This window comes from Chelonia mydas, chromosome 10 (assembly GCF_015237465.2).
Source record: "Chelonia mydas isolate rCheMyd1 chromosome 10, rCheMyd1.pri.v2, whole genome shotgun sequence".
Classification (NCBI taxonomy): Eukaryota; Metazoa; Chordata; order Testudines; family Cheloniidae; genus Chelonia; species Chelonia mydas.
Window position 1 is genome coordinate 10,510,420 of NC_051250.2, and position 16,657 is coordinate 10,527,076.

The window sequence follows — 16,657 nt, forward strand, 5'->3', positions numbered from 1 at the left end:
TGCAAGGAGAAGGTGATGTACTTTCCACATACAATTAATGCCCCTCTTTTACTCTTCTATTTACTTTGTTTGTGTTTGCTTTTTCCAACCCAGTTTACTGTCTACTTTTTTCATTTAAATCTCATCTGTTTTCCCTCTCTCCTCTTTCCATGCCATTTTTTTTTAATTTGACAAAGGTGATTGGATAGACTAGGGATATGGGGCTTTTTACCTCTTCATTATTGCACATCTAGCCACAGTTGGCAGTGATCAAAAGCCATTACAATCTGATACTTATTTGATGGACACAGCCAGGTACCACAAATTCATTTCACATAGCTCACCAAATCACCATAATATGGCAATGAATCTTGGTCACTAACAACTTTTGATTAGATTTCAACAACTGACCTAGAGATGAAAGGACTTGCTGTGGGTACCGGTCACATGAGGCATTAAAACTCTTTCTAGGTCCATCCAGTTTCCCTAAGTCATGTCCCTTAATGTTCATACTGCTAGTTCCCTCCTGATAAAATTTTAAGTTCTACTTTGTCTTAGACCTGCATTATTTCATCTGAATATTTCATTTTTACATTTTTTTTGTCCCCTACTGAGCTGCTTCTGTAATTTCCACATCTTCCTGCCTTCTTGTGCTTGCACTGCTTTTGGGTTTTCCATAGCTTCTCTACATTTATGCCTTCACTCTCCCTCACACTTGGTCCCTGTTTAGATCATTTCAGTCTGTATTTCTTCCATTTTTACACTGTCACACATTCCACTTACTTTTCTTTTGCATCTTTCCACTCCACAAGATTATGAATCTACTAACCTGCTATATAACTGCAAGGGGTGACAGTTCAGCAGGAGAAAAGTTAATGTACCAGCTAACTAAGATCAGTGAAGTATTGTTTATGACACACATGGGAACAATCACTAACTGAAACATTTCTGCCAACATTGTAATCATTTTCTCATTACACACCAGAGCTTTCATATACCTTATTACAACTCATATTGTTAGATAAATTCACTTTTCAGAAGTAAGCCCATCCATATTTGCAACCAGCCATAGCAAGAGTTCAGAAAGAGATTAGGAGGAGAAAAAAAATCACAAAAGATGCCAAATAAATAACAGGCATAACAACTAATCTCTAAAGAGGAAACTAGTGATGGCTCCCTGTGCTGCAATTCACTTTCAAAGTCACAAAAACCCTTTTGAACCTCTTGTGTTCCCCTGACTAATGCCATCATTATTTCAACACTGGCTGTTTACAATGAAACAGGTGCTATCTTGTCAAACGAGACCCTTTCTTTCATCATCTTGGAGTTATTCATTGCGTATTGTTACCACTGACAAGGTTTTCTGGTTGCCTGGAAACCAGGTCATGCCGATATTATTCAGTACACCATGAATAACCAAACGTTTTTTTGCTGGGGGAAAGAGGGTATGGGTGTAGAGGGAAAATTGTTTTTTATTCCCCTACCTACGTGTCCCAGGAAAAGAAACTCCATCCGCTTATCTCAGAGGCATTAAATGAAATTAATGGTGGAAAACTTCCAGCACCTGACTGAAATGATTCACTAAATAATAAGCTAACATTCTTGCATTTTTTCTAAAAGCTTTTCTTCCTTACTACATACAACAGCATCTCCCAAGCTATCTAAAATAAAAGGGAACTAGTAATGTATGCTAAATTACCTGATATGGTTTAAAGGTATTATGACAGAATAAAATTTGTTGGGGGAAAGCAATAACTATTGGTATTCAGAAACAAAGTACAATATTCAATTATGAACCTGACACAAATCCCTAGCATGTACCAACCAAGACAGTGGCTTAAAAATAACAGTTTGGGCTTATAAAAGAGTTTCGATTCAGTTGAATAAAGATTCTGTTTCTGACCCTTCTTCATAGCTCTCATTATACCACCGATAGCTATTCAGAAACTATGTTCCCAAACAACTTGCAAATTCTCCAGCCATACATTTTCACAAAGTTCAAATGTCTGCAAAGAATGGTGCACACAAGAAAAGATATTCTTGTGGAAATTGATTTTTCTTCATCAAATCAATAATTTAACTTTTATTTATAAAGTTCAGTTTTCCTTTAGGATGCCAAAGGCTTGTATTGTTCGTGTTCTGAAACTAGTTGTTTGATAAATAGCAATCTGACCTCACCTGTTAGGAGGAAGCTAATGATGATGAGAAAAAACATACTATGTCAGAGTTCTGATCCCTAGCCACAATGGAGTGTGACTGAATTCCTAGAAACAACTGCTTCTTCAAATGATTACGAAGTATTCAGATATACAAAGCCATACACCACAGAGAACTCCATTTTACTAATTTCAGTGACATTCACTGTGGCTTGTATGAAAATGCTTCTCAGATAGCATGTTATAGACGATTTCTTCCAAATGGTTTACTTTGGCAGCCCACTTAGTACAGATTAAAATACGGAGTGTTTCAAAGGAAAGTCACACCTTTAATGTTTAAAGCTAGTGATATATGAATGAAATAGGGAAACCCTCAGCCATTATACACACACTTGCAATAAAGCAGACCTAATGAACTAGTAACAGTCATGCAAAAATACTTGATCCTTGGATGAGGCCATTTCCTTTTGGGGCAGGCAAGGACTAAAAAAAATCATGAAAACTGTTGGTTCTGCCCTAAATGGGAAGGAAAAAAATTGGGTACAACTCTTAATGAATCTTGACAACTAGTTAGAAACAGTTGGTACATGCTCCTAACCATGACTGAAAGAGGAGGGAGAAGGAGATCAGATGCTACAGTACCCGTGCAACACTTACTTTGATTCTTAACCAAGCAACAGAACCCCTTCCAGTGCTCTGGGTGCCCTTAAAAATGCTAAAATCACATCATAGATAGATAGAGAGATAAAGAGATATAGATATAGATAAAAAAGAGAGTGAGAGAAAAAGCACATCATACATATAATGAGAGAGAGAGAAAGCATGTGTCCATGGGGTAGGAGTAGAGAGGAAACAGGCAGGATGTGAGGCTAAAGTGACAAAAAAAGTTAATATATATACCATTTAAATGCTTGCTACTACTGATAATTGCAATCGTTGATATTTATCCTTCCAACAAAAAACCTTATCACTTTCTTACAAAAAGGCAAGCCCTAAAGGATAAAGGTTTGTCTCTCTGTATAATCTGCACAATATATCATGAAGCATATGAAGAGGAGTGCAGTTGAATCATTTTTTTCCTGAGGCTGGTGTACTATTGGAAAACTAAAATCCTAACCAGGTATATCAAAAATGGGGCAACTCTACAGTAGAATTTTAGGTACTGGCAGAATCTCAAAACTCTGGAAAAAGAGACAAAAGGTACATAAGAATAAAAGTGTTTTTCCACACCAATGCCTTTTAGATTCTTTGAACATGGATCCATGTTTTGGGCATCACTGTAAAAAACAAAAAATAGCCCCCAAATCCTTACCTCTCTTCTGTTGCTGTCACCTTGCCAGGTGATACTAAAGGTATGCAATTTTATGATATTTTGTACTCCATATTTTTGTATTTAATCCAGTGAAGCCATTGAGTAAAAATATATTCAAGTCTTTATATTCTGAAAGTAAGTATGAAAACAAAAGGCATGAAAAGCCTTGGGAAGGGGGGGGGAAAGCTCACCAAAAAGGACTCAGGGGGAAAAAAAGAATTTTAAAGCCCTTGAAGGAATACATCACAGGAAAAAAATAGGTCTATTAAATTAATTAAGTAAATGGATTGTAAAAATTACAGCCCTACACAACACAGAATAAGTCTTGTGGAAGGCAAGTTACCAAAATCAATTTTACCCCTTCAACCATGAGGTACTTGTAAACCATCTCATAAACTCTATCAATAGAAAATAAAAATTTCCTATATATGCTAAGTACTCCCAGCAATAATCTACAAGACACCTAACTAGGTTGCCTCTTGTTATGGATCTCTGGTTTGTGTGTTTTTATTTAATTCAAAACAGCAAAATATGTGCTTTAGTTATTCTTTCAAGGTGACTTCTTCTTCCTGCACAGTCCATGTTAATTTTGTACACACTATGTAGAACCACAATACTTGGACTCTTTTCCCTTTTGATCCCTGCACACTGACTTCAGTGGGTTTTTGATGAGGCCTTATAAATAGCTTTAAAAAAAATCAGAGTTTTACCAGTATAATGTAACTAGCACACATCTTCCTAACACCTGCCCACCCCCTGACCCGATCAGTTACAGGACTATCATAGGTTTCAGAGTAGCAGCTGGGTTAGTCTGTATCCACAAAAAGAAAAGGAATACTTGTGGCACCTTAGAGACTAACAAATTTACTTGAGCATAAGGTTTCATGAGCTACAACTCACTTCATTGGATGCGATGATGAAACACTGCATCCAATGAAGTGAGCTGTAGCTCACGAAAGCTTATGCTCAAATAAATTTGTTAGTCTCTAAGGTGCCACAAGTACTCCTTTTCTTATTGACAGTTCTCTTATAAGAATGTTTAAACATGCCAGTTCTCTTAATGCTTCTGGGAAAGTTGCTTGTTTCATCTCTTGTACCTGTGACAGCCAGATCATGGGCAGCCAGACCTACTAGTCAGAGCCAGAGGTTATGTGTCTATTACAGGAGTGGGTGGGCAAGGTTCTGTGGCCTGCAACGTGCAGGTCAGAGTAGATTATCATGATGGTCCCTTCTGGCCTTAGAGACTATGATTCTATTGGAGTATCAAGTTAGCTGGGTCAGGATCCCAGGAACAGGATACAAACTGGAGATCAGAACCACAAGTCAAGAATCAGAGTCAGGCTGGGTCAGGATACCAGGGGGTCAAAGGCAGGAAACAAACCAGAGGCCAGGATATCACTCAGTGGAAGTAAAAGGCACACAATCCAGCACAGGAGAGAATTCAGCTGTTCAAACAGCTTCCTGTTCCGGCTGCTGACTTAAGTAGGGCTCATGGGCCAACCAGCCACTCTGGGGGTCTGCTAATTGTACTATGGGATCCCAGGTAAGGCACTATCAGGCTGCTAGGCGGAGGGCTGCAGTGACCCCAAGGGAGCTGGGCTTGAGGCCCATGGGTCAAGACAGTACCACCCAAGCAGGTTTTTGTTCACAGTGCCTTACCTCTTACAGGAGGTTTGATTCTATTCCACTTAACTCTGCAACAGGTAGAATGGAAGCAGGTGTCTTCACCATTCAAGCAGCAGTGGATGGTGACCATGGAAAGTGCTTTAATCAATGCTTTCAAAGGATATACCCACATAGCTAGTCTAGGTGAATAAACTAATTACATTACAGGTGAAAAGGTATTTGGAGTCTAACTCCCCTTCTTGCACATATCTACACTATTTTACAGTGGCCCAAGCAGCACCCATGAATATCTATAAATATCTTCCTGTGCAAGAAATCTGAACTATGATTTTGACTTTAAGTTTTAACAGAAAATAAATAAATAGCCATGTAATCCTAGTTGTTATAGTTTCCTCTCTACTTTGATATCACAAGAAAAAAACCTGTTAACTCTGTTAAAGATTAAGATATTTCTCCGAATCACTGTCTTGAATTTCAGTTTCTTGTTATTGCTACAGATCTCCCCTCCCACCAGCAGTGTAGGTTGCTGCGAGCACCCAAGAAGATACAGTGAAATATGTTTTCAAACAGGAATGTGGAAACAATATTATGTAACTCTGCCTGTGATCTTTGACAGCACAAAAGGTTTTCTTCATTTTTTTTTTAAATTCAGCACTTCCTTCACACAAAAGACCTGACACACCTTTTTAAATCCGCAGCTCTTCTTTTCACAGAAGAACTTGTACAAAACAGTGATTCTTAATTTTAAGTGCATGAAATAACCATGTATGCTGGGAGAGGTATTTTATTTATCATCTTTCGTGCAAAAATCTAACTGCCCTTTTAAATTCTGACCTCTTCGCTGTCCTTATTATAGATACTGAGTAGTGTCCTTCCCATCTGACCTTCTCTAACACTGTTTTACATTAGACCATCTGATTAAGCTCTGAGGTGTGGAATAATGAAATTATGGTCTATAAAATATTCTCATTACCCATTTTGTTTCCTTCTGCATTAAGTTTTGTTTTGCCTCTCCTTTCCACAGTAATAAATCTCATGACAGGATCACAGTGTCATTGATGTCAACAGGTTTCTGCAGTACAGCAAGAACAGGAACTTAAACAGCAGGGAAGTAGTCATGGGGGGGAGGAGGGAGGGAAACAATACACTGGGTTTATCTGAACACCACAGAACAAGAGGGTCTGATTCACTGCTCTGTTATTCTAATTTTATGGTGGTTTGACTCCAGTGGAATTCCATTGGCATGGAACTGGCGTATCACAGTGGTGAATCTAGCCCAGTAATTTGTACTTGTTGAGAAACACAGCTCTGATCCATACTAATTGCACATTCACTACATGAAATCTTGTCTTGAAGGATTCATGTTGTTCTTTTGAGTCAATTATTAGATTGTTAGGTCTTTGGGGCAGGGACTGCATCTACCTGTGTGTTTGTACAGCACTAACCACAATAGGGCCCCAGTCTTGCTTGGAGTCTCCTGATGAGATGGTAACATAAATATTAAATAATGGTAACATAATTCATAGACTGAGTAAATAATTAACAAGTTGAGTAAATTTGAGTCTTTGTAAGAGTTAGTGAGAAATATCAAGGCAGTTTTCTGCAAAAACTCTGACATGAGTATGGATCATCCAAAAGTAAGCACGAGGTAGCATAGCCCATTGTGTGGATTTCTGATGCAGCCTCTAATGGGAAAGTGGCTTCACCATCTACCCCAGATGGCAGCTGTATGCATAGAACATATCTGTCGCTCTTACCATAAAAATGACAAAACCTCAGGGCCTCATTCTCCACCAACTTTCACCTCTGCAGAGTGAGTACAACATACTACCAAATGAGAATGATGCCACTTTTCATCTTCTTTACACTTGCTTTGCACAGGTGTACCTTTTAAAATGCATATACTTTAACCGATATTCTTGTAAATATTCAGAACATTCATAAACATGGGGAAATAATTTTACTTTGTGTAATGACTCATCCACTCCCAGTCTTTATTCAAGCCTAATGTAATGGTGTCCAGTTTGCAAATTAATTCCAATTCAGCAGTCTCTTGTTGGAGTCTCTACTTTGTTACTAGTTTTTTACATTACACTACGCTTGAATAAAGACTGGGAGTGGATGTGTCATTACACAAAGTAAAACTATTTCCCCATGTTTATTCCCCACCCCCCACTGTTCCTCACACATTCTTGTCAACTGTTGGAAATGGCCCATCTTGATTATCACTACAAAAGGTCTTTTTTTTTTCTCTCCAGCTGGTAATAGCTCACCTTACCTGATCGCTCACCTTACCTGATCACTCTCGTTACAGTGTGTATGGTAACACCCATTATTTCATGTTCTCTGTGTATATAAAATCTCCCCACTGTATTTTCCACTGCACCCGATGAAATGAGCTGTAGCTCACGAAAGCTTATGCTCAAATAAATTTGTTAGTCTCTAAGGTGCCACAAGTACTCCTTTTCTTTTTGCGGATACAGACTAACATGGCTGCTACTCTGAAAAAAGAATAAGTGGTGTAAACTGGAGGAGGATTCTTAGATAGGAATAATATAGTGTAAGAAATTTGCAAGTTTAAAATTTTAAAACAACCTTAATTACAGAGCCACTGTGGTACCTCTATAGTACATAACAAACACACACACAAACACGCATGCATGCAAATATATGGACAAAGGAAGTGGTGTGGTATAGGAGTCATGTTTGTGTTTGGTATATGTACCAGTAAATAGGAAAGCCATTAAGATGTCACAGCATACTCGATTCAATGCTGCTATTATCAATGGCCAAATAAAGGTTATTTTGGGTGCAGATGAATATGCTTGGCTTTTGGCATTTTTCACTCTGACAAACCATAGCTGTAAGATGATTGTCATCTGTTCCTGTAAAGGAACAGACAAGCAGTTTTATGACAGAACTCTTATCTCTCCAAAGACCCAACTATATAAACTGAAATAGTTTAGATGCATCAGGAGTAACCAGTATAAATGTCTCATACATCTCAGAAATAATTTGGCCTTCAGCCTTTGGTATTTGCAAACATTGTCTAAAACTACAAATGGGGTTATTGGTTAATTAACTGTGATTATGTTTGCTCAAGAAGGAAAGATCATATCCCCTGATTTTGGAAGGGAAACAATATTTGACTACATATTTCAATCCATCTTGGCTGATGTCTTTCTAATACCCAAAGTTTATTATTACTTGATAGGCTTTCCTTCAGCTCCAAGTCTAAGAGAGAAAAAAATGCCAAGCAAATTACAGGCACAACTTAGTACTTTCCAACACAATCTTAGTAAGTGAGTTGGAATAGCAGCACCTATCTTTGTTTCATATTATGCTCTATTGAATTAATTTAGAAATGAATATTTTGTGTATGTGATTTTTCCAAAGACAAACTCAGCATCCATTCACATCTCATTATGTCTGTTCAGATTTTCTTTAAGCCCTGCAAGGTCCATAGAATATTTTTAAACCTTCAACTCAGTAAGAGCCCTATACCACTGGATACATATTTTCTGTTAAAAAAACAAATTCAGTGTATTTGGGCCTAATTCAGAAATGGTGTGTATTGTGGTATAAATTATATCCCCTATTTCCTTAGACCTACCTAATCCTTCTCCAAGGCGTGAGGGAGTCTAACTGTGTATTACTTACAACCTGAGGAGTTGGAAGTATAAAAAGGTACAAAAGGTAAAATAGTAGGACTTATGGTTACTTTAGCTTACACATTTCTTCTGCATACGATATGACCACTTATACCCCATCACACATCAACAGAATAGCATAAGAGGCTAGCTGAGCATAAAAGGGTATCCACTAGTGGAAGGGGTTCTAACAACAATCTTACTCATCACTGCTGAATTTGGCCCTTTATCTTATCTTTCCCTGCTATTATACGTTACATATCTTTTCACGACTTCACAACTAGTAGCAGACAATCAAAATTTCATTGAAAAGATTTTTTTAACAGACAAGCAGATTTATAAAATCTATCTAAAAGCATCAATTTAAAGTGTTTCCCAATATAGGAAAGTGTCATTATTCTGTCTTTTTCTCCATTAAAAAAGTCTCTCACTTGAACATCCTTGTCGGGTACTGAATGTGAGCTGAGTAGTCTATTTATGGGTACATGCTAACAAAAGTAAGAATTCACTCTTATTTTCCTTGCTGATGTTGACATGATTTAAGGAATGGAAACTGACTTGAAAAGAGAGTGCTAGAATATATGCAAGCAATGTAAGGATAGACTGTTGTGCAAAGCTACAGAAAGCAATGGACAGCAAAGCTGTGGAAGTATAGTCCTCTAGTAGGTGGTCTCACATGCATTGTGCCTGGCTCTCAGATATCTAGGGGAGTACATATCAAGTAACCACTGCTATGTCCTTTGAAAGGGTCCAGTTGCACTGGGGAAAGGGAGGTCAATGATCCCTATCCCTTTAAGAAGACTATCACAACCATCAGAATTTAACTTTTACTCAGGGCTTGTCTACACAGAGAAGTTATTCTAGAGTAAGGTAGGGTGTGAATTATTTAAAGTAACACAGATGTTCCACAATAGCTCCCCAGATGGACACTCATTTCAAAACAGCAGCATCCACAAAGGAAGAGTTTCTGGAATATCTGCTGTGAAATAGAAAAGGAGTACTTGTGGCACCTTAGAGACTAACCAATTTATTTGAGCATAAGCTTTTGTGAGCTACAGCTCACTTCATCGGATGCATACTGTGGAAAGTACAGAAGATCTTTTTATACACACAAACCATGAAAAAATGGGTGTTTACCACTACAAAAGGTTTTCTCTCCCCCCACCCCACTCTCCTGCTGGTAATAGCTTATCTAAAGTGATCACTCTCCTTACAATGTGTATGATAATCAAGTTGGGCCATTTCCAGCACAAATCCAGGTTTTCTCCCCACCCCCACAAACCCACTCTCCTGTTGGTAATAGCTTATCTAAAGTGATCACTCTCCTTACAATGTGTATGATAATCAAGGTGGGCCATTTCCAGCACAAATCCAGGGTTTAACAAGAACGTCTGGGGGGGGGGGGGTAGGAAAAAACAAGGGGAAATAGGTTACCTTGCATAATGACTTAGCCACTCCCAGTCTCTATTCAAGCCTAAGTTAATAGTATCCAATTTGCACTGCTGTGAAATAGCTATCTCACAATAGCTATTCTGGTCAATTTCCCCAAATAGACAAGTCCTGAGATTTTGAGCACTCCTGCACAAGTTCCTGGGCATTTGGAGATGGAAAGGACAACCCTTCTGCCCACAAAACACCAGTGCAGGGCTAGATTCAATCTAGTGCTCAGCGATTGCATTGTATTTGTGATTATAGAAAATTAATACAACCTGAACTTACTGCCATATTAGCTAAAGTGATTTAAAGTTTGATGTGTAGAGCATACACTTCCATTATCCTTTTGTGCTACTAAACACTTATTTTGGCAATCTCTAGTTTCTAAATAGTTACCTTTCTCCTGTCTAAATTACACCCACTCAGTTAATAAAAAGAAAAGGAGTACTTGTGGCACCTTAGAGACTAACACATTTATTTGAGCATAAGCTTTCGTGAGCTACAGCTCACTTCATCTCACAAAAGCTTATGCTCAACTAAATTTGTTAGTCTCTAAGGTGCCACAAGTACTCCTTTTCTTTTTGCGAATACAGACTAACACAGCTGCTATTCTGAAATCAGTTAATAAAGGACACTATCCTGCAAACTGTTAAGCTCTCTCAACTCCCATTAATTTCAAAGGGAGTTGAGTTCACTCAACAGCTTGTAATCTTGATCCAAAATTAATAAACACTGTTTTTGTAGTACCAAAACGGATACAGATTTCTGTTAGCACTGCAGTAGCATTTTACTGCTAAGTGCTAACCCTAAAGCTGAGCTGACAGTGAACAAACTGATGCTAAAATCAAAGCTGGTGCTAAAATCAAAATGTTTTCACAAGATTTAACACTATATAGTTGCAGTTAAACAGTCCCATTATTTTCTACTCTAATCAAAACACAAGTGAGAAACCTGGTTTTAACATTTTTCTTTATTCTGAATGACAATGAATTTGTGATGATTAAGACTCAGTTGATGATAAAGAAATTACTATACTTTCCTAGGGGCCAAGACTGCCAATAAAGGAAAAGTGTAACGTGATATAAAAGCTGCTCTGATCATTACATCTGATTGTGGTTAAGATTTTTCTAATTATCCCCATATTTTTACTATTACGTTTTTACTGTCCAGTTCTGGTTTTGGCATCCTTTCTCATGGACAGTAGTATCTCACCCACAAGAGCAGACCCAATAGAGTTTAATGAGGCTATTCATGCATATGAGTAAGGGTTGCAGGATGCACACCAGGCAATTACAACTAATCACAACAGTTTCATCATTAAGTACAAACATAACATAAGTGTTATTTGTTTACACAATTGTAACAAAATTCCCAGATTATAGATGAAGTTCAGGTGACTGGACCACTGCTGTGGTCCACCTCGTCTTTTAAATCTACTTGTGTCCTTCCTCCCACTCACACACAGAAAGAAAAAAGCATTTCTGCCATCATGAGAACTGCAAGGAGGTTTCTTTTCATTTCCTTGCTCCATTTTAACCTACAAAAGATGGAGGGGAGAAATTCTCCAAACAGAAAATCCCCCTAAGGATCTGATGAAGCTTAAACTGAGCTGAGTCATGCCACCTTGTCCTCTAAAGAGCGTATGTTCCTAGAAGAAGTAGCTGCCTATATTACACAATTGTATTCTCCCCTCTTTTTCAAGCATGTCCTGCCAGCAGCTGGTAAAGTCACTTAAAGGAGGGTCTGGTCCAGAGCAAAAGGGGTCTGACTGGAGAAAAAAAGAGTATGCTATTCTCACAAATTCCACTCAGCAATGACACCAAAATAAGAGCTTGTTTACATGCGAAAATTTTCCAACTATAGCAGTATAATTATACCAGTAAACTTAGACTGCTATAGTTGTAGGCTGGTATAAACACCTCACACACACACACACACACACACACACACACCATGTGGATGCTCATATTCAGAATAAGAGTGGCTTTTTTCATTTTAGCTTAAACTGCTTCCAAAGTGACACAAGGTTAGTGAATAAACTAAACTGGGAAAAGGTACTCTTATACCAGAATAACTGTCCATATGGGACTTTTTACCAAATTACAAGCAGAGTGATTTAAATGTACACCCGACCTTATACTGGTATAACTTTCCCATGCAGACAAGCTTTAAGGGTATGTCTACATTGCAAATAAAAGGTGTGTTCTTAACTCAGGTTAGCTAATCCAAGTTAGCTAACTTGGGTTCAACAGCAGTGAAGATATGGCAACTCATCTTTTAACTCATATTAGTAGCTAGAGTTAAAGCCTACAGGGAAGCCTAGAGCTGAATTCAAGCTGTTAACTAACCCAAGTTAAAAGTCAAACTGCTATGTCTTCATTGCTATTTTAACTGGTATTAGTTAACATGGATTAGCCAACCTGAGTTACGAGTACACCTTTTATTTGCAATGTGAACATATACTGAAATACAAAAATGAGGCACTTCTTTCTTGTGTGTTTTGATCACTGGTGATACTGTTTAAAAATGTTAATATTTACATTGTCATCCTAAGTCTTCAATGTTGACACTCCATTGATATGAATGGGGCAATCCACACATCTCTCAGAGGTTTTTTCCATGTGTTTGCATACTCAGGCAAATGTCATGGCATTGGTTTATATTCAGTTCACATTTTATTACAGTCAAACACCTCCTGGCAGAGCTTTGCATTTCTGTTCTTTCTCCTTAAGTTATGGGTCCTGCTAGCCTCAGACAAAAGTTTCACTAATGCCTTGGTGTCAGGCAGGTCTATGCTACAAAGCTAGGGCGGCTTAACTACCCAGTTGATGGATGTGAAAAATGTCATGCCCTGTGCAATGTAATTAAACCAACCTAAGCCCCAGTGTAGGCACCGCTAGTCTGGTTGAGGTGGATTTACTACAGCGATGGAAGAACCCCTTCCGTCGCTGTAGTAAATATCTGCACTACAGCAGCACAGCTACGGTATACAGCTGTGTCACTTTAGCATTTTAATGTAGACATAGCCTCAGTCTCTGCCCACCTAGCAGCTCACTGAGCAGCTCACTGTTCTCAGTGGTACCAGATGATAGAACAAGGAGTAACGGTCTCAAGTTCCAGTAGGGGAGGTTTAGGTTGGATATTAGGAAAAACTTTTTCACTAGGGGGTTGTGAAGCACTGGAATGGGTTACCTAGAGAGGTGGTGGAATCCCCTTCCTTAGAGGTTTTTAAGGTCAGGCTTGACAAAGTCCTGGCTGGGATGATTTAGTTGGGGATTAGGTCCTGCTTTGAGCAAGGGGTTGGACGAGATGACCTCCTGAGGTCCCTTCCAACCCTGATATTCTATGACTTCACAGCAGGCATTCCTGAAAGGCAAAGCTCTGTACCAGAAATGCGGGAAGCTGCTGGTACAGGAAACAACATGCAACTGAGGACCAAGATGCAGCTCTGTATTCAGTGGTATGTGACCTCCAACCAGGGAACTGAGAATAGGTAGATGGCAAGATAGGTCACAGGGTGGAGGGGGGGAATCCTAGGGAGTTGTGGGAAGGCATTGGAGGACTAGCAACTCTTGATTGTTGTGTCACAGTGCTAACCTGAGTCCATACTAGAGACAGCTCAAGTGACCAGCTCTCAAGTGAAGTTCACTCAAGATCTGCCCTATAGCTCTACATATGCCAGCTGTCTCAAGTAATTCCACCAACCACACACAGTTGAGGGGTTTTGTACCTGGACTGTTAGTGAGATAAAAAGAACAGTCAAATCATAAATCAAGTGAAATAGCTAGTGAAGACAAGTTCCAGGAAGGCTACAGACTAATTAAAAAAATTCATAAAGTTTAGATTCTAGAGCACAGGGTGATAGCCACCATGGAAACGTTACGGCTTACTGAGCCATGGTGAACCAGCCCAGTGCAGTCCCTGAAGAGTGTTGATACAAAGGACAAAAGCAGCCTCTTGGAAACATCTCTGGGTGATTGACAGAAAAAAAATCTTGAATATAGGTGGTCAGATATCACCGTGATGGGTTACTTTATAAAAATCTAGACATATACAGGCCTTCCTGTTTTTCACCTGGAAGAAAAGCAGGTCAGAAAAAGAAAAGAAAAGAAAAAGAAATCCTGAAAATGATGCAGCAACATATAATTGGTTGGGAACTACCTGTGCAAATCCTGGAGGAGACTGGTAGTAAAACTCATACAATGGAAAGGACTCCAACAATAAAAGTTTGGTAGTAAACACTAGTTCTAACAGGGAGCTAGATTTTTCCAGGAACAACCATGGCAAATATGATACATTACACAGAAAGATCATTTGGGAAGATGGTTCATACTTGAAGCAGGCTGATCCCAATACATGCACTTGTCGTGATTAGGGTTTTTCAATTAAAAGTCTTCCTGACAATTTTTAACTGATATTTTTAGACACAAAGCTGAAGGTCTAAAGGGTTCACCCACCCTGTGACTGGTGGAATAAATGAGTGAACTCATCTCAGAGCTTTCAGAATTAATGACTGCTTCCTGAAGCAGTTAGTCCTGGAACCCAAAAGGGTAGAAGCAATTCTTGATTTAGTCCTGACTGGTACACAGGATCTGGTTCAAGAGGTGAATATAGCAGAACCACTCAGTAATAGCGATCATAATGTTATTACTTTTAACATCCTTGTGGGGGGATAACCAAAGAAATCCATCAGAGCAGCATTTAACTTCAAAAAGGGGAACTACACAAAAATGAGGAGGTTGGTTAAATGGAAATTAAAAGGAACAGTCACAAGAGTGAAATGCCTGCAAGCTGCATGGAGACTTTTTAAAAACACCACAACAGAGGTTGAAACTAAAGGTAGACTCAAATAATAATTAAAAAAAAACAGTAAGAGCGCCAAAAAATGCTACCGTGCCTAAACAGCAGAGTAAAGGAGGCCTTTAGACATCATTTAAAAGACATTTTTTAAAAACTGGAAGAAAAATGCTACTGAGGAAAATAGAGAGGAGCATAAACTCAGCCAAATCAAGTGTGAAAGTATAATAAGGCAAGCCAAGAAAAATTTTTAAGAGCAGCTAGCTAAAGATACAAACACTAACAGCAAGCATTTTTTGAAGTACATGAGAAGCAGGAAGCCTGCCAAACAGTCAGTGGGGCCCACGGATGATCGAGGTGCTAAAGGAGCACGTAAGGGAGAACACACTGTTGCAGAGAAGCTAAATGAATTCTTTGCATTGGTCTTCAATAGAGAGGATGTGGGGGAGATCCCCACTCCCGAGCCATTCTTTTTAGGTGACAAATCTGAGGAAATGTGCCTGATTGAGGTGTCGTAGAGGAGGTTTTGGAAAAAAATCAATGAGTTAAACAGCAATAAATCACCATGACCAGAGATATTCATCCACAAATTCTGAAGGAACTCAAATATGAAATTGCAAAATGACTAACTGTGGTATGTAACCTATTGCTTAAATCAGCCTGTGTACCAGATGACTGGAGGGTAACTAATGTAACAATTTTTAACAAAGGCTCCAGAGGCGATCCTGGCAATTACAGACCGGTAAGCATAATTTCAGTACCAGGCACATTGGTTGATACTATAGTAAAGACCAGAATTATCAGACACACAGATGAACATGATATATTGAGGAAGAGTCAACATGGATTTTGTAAAAGGAAATCATGCCTCACCAATCAATTAGAATTCTTTGAGGGGGTCAGCAAACATGTGGACAAGGAGAGGGAGGGATAGCTCAGTGGTTTGAGCATTGGCCTGCTAAACCCAGGGGTTGTGAGTTCAGTCCTTGAGGGGCCATTTAGGAGTCTGGGGTAAAAATTGGGGATTGGTCCTGCTCTGAGCAGGGGGTTGGACTAGATGACCTCCTGAGGTCCCTTCCAACCCAGATATTCTATGATCCAGTCAACACTGTGTAGGTGGACTTCCAGAAAGCTTCTGACCCTCACCAAAGGCTTTTATGGAAACTAAGCAGTCATGAGATAAGCGGGTAGGCCCTCTCATGAATTAGTAATTGGTTAAAAGATAGGAAAAAGGGTAGGAATAAATAGTTTTCAGAATGGAGAGAGGTAAATAGTGGTGTTCCTCAAGGATCTGTACTGGGACCAGTTCTGTCCAATATACTTATAAATAATCTGAAAAAAATGGTTAACACTGAGGTGGCAAAGTTTGCAGCAATAAAAATTACTGAAAAGAGTTAAGTCCAAAGCAGACTGGGAAGAGTTACAAAGAATAACTCACAAAACTGGGTGACTGGGCAACAAAATGGCAGATGAAAAGTAATGTTGGTCAATGGCAAGTAATGGACACTGCAAAACATGATCCCAACAACAGATAGAAAATTGTGGGGTTTAAATCAACGGTTATGATTCAAGATAGAGAATCTTGGAGTCATTGTGGATAGTTCTCTGAAAACATCTGTTCAATGTGCAGTGGCAGTCAGAAAAGCTACCAGAATGTTAGGAACCATTAGGAAACTGATAGATAATAAGACAGGAAATATCAT

At 38.9% G+C, this 16,657-nt stretch overlaps 1 protein-coding gene and 1 long non-coding RNA gene across 3 annotated transcripts in view; one reads left to right on the plus strand and one right to left on the minus strand.

The window, feature by feature from the left end:
* Positions 1–16,657, minus strand: part of SDK1 (sidekick cell adhesion molecule 1) — a 646,346-nt gene that overhangs the window by 325,001 nt on the left and 304,688 nt on the right. The gene's annotated exons all lie outside the window — the stretch shown is intronic.
* On the plus strand, positions 693–15,863 carry LOC122461952. The gene is made up of 3 exons (XR_006284232.1): positions 693–703; positions 6,666–6,668; positions 15,665–15,863. It is a non-coding gene; the product is annotated as an uncharacterized LOC122461952 (long non-coding RNA).